The following is a 1,236-nucleotide window of genomic DNA, read 5'->3' as shown; positions in this document are numbered from 1 at the left end:
AGCACTGTACTACACACTAAAATTCATGCAGCACTCTACTACACACATATTTATACAGCAATCTACTACACACGCACATTCATAGAGCACTCTATTACACACACATTCATACAGAACTCTAATACACACACATTCATACAGCATTCTACTACTTACACACATTCATACAACAGTCTGCTATATACACACACATTCATACAGCACTGCACTACAGACACTTATTCATACAGCACTCTACTACACACACATTCATGCAGCAGTCTACTATAAACACACATTCAAACAGCACTCTACTACACACACATATTCATACAGCACTCTACTACTCACACACATTCATACAGCACTCTAATACACACACATTCATACAGCACTCTACTACAAACACATTCATACAGCACTCTAATACAATCACACACATTCATACAACACTCTACCACACACACACACATTAATACAGCACTCTACTACACACACATTCATACAGCACTCTACTTCACACACACATTCATACAGCACCCTACTACACACACATTCATACTGCATTCTAGTACACAAACACACACACACATTCATACAGCAATCTGTTGCACGCAAACACATTCATACAGCAATCTATTACACACACACACACATTCAGCACTCTACTAGACACACATTCATACAGCACTCAACTACACATTCGTACAGCACTCTACTACACACAAATTCATACAGTGCTCTACTACACACACACATTCATACAGCACTCTACTACGCACAGACATTCATGTAGCACTCTACTACACACACACATTTATACAGCACTCTACAACACACACACATTCATATAGCACTCTACTACACACACACATTCATACAGCACTCTACAACACACACATTCACGCAGCGCTCTACTACGCACACACATTCATATAGCACTCTACTACACACACACACACATTCATACAGCACTCTACTACTCACATTCATACAGCACTCTACTATGCAAACCCATTCATATAGCACTCTATTACACACACACCCATTCATACAGCACTCTGCTAGACACACATTCATACAGCACTCTACTGCACACACACATTCATACAGCACTCTATTGCACACACACACATTCATACAGCACTCTATTACACATACACACACACATTCAGCACTCTACTAGACACACATTCATACAGCACTCAACTACACATTCATACAGCACTCTACTACACACACATTCATACAGCACTC

The 1,236-nt window shown here is 40.0% G+C and overlaps 1 protein-coding gene across 1 annotated transcript in view; it reads right to left on the bottom strand.

Annotated features, from left to right (window-relative positions):
* The window catches only part of LOC119414954 (sodium channel protein type 4 subunit alpha B-like), a 326,309-nt gene that overhangs the window by 293,846 nt on the left and 31,227 nt on the right, over nt 1–1,236 (bottom strand). The window lies entirely within an intron of this gene.

The sequence above is a fragment of the Nematolebias whitei genome, chromosome 9 (assembly GCF_014905685.2).
Source record: "Nematolebias whitei isolate Nwh7 chromosome 9, NemWhi1, whole genome shotgun sequence".
In the NCBI taxonomy this organism is placed as follows: Eukaryota; Metazoa; Chordata; class Actinopteri; order Cyprinodontiformes; family Rivulidae; genus Nematolebias; species Nematolebias whitei.
Note: the sequence above shows the minus strand (reverse complement) of the source record. Positions and strands in the feature narration are given on the sequence as shown.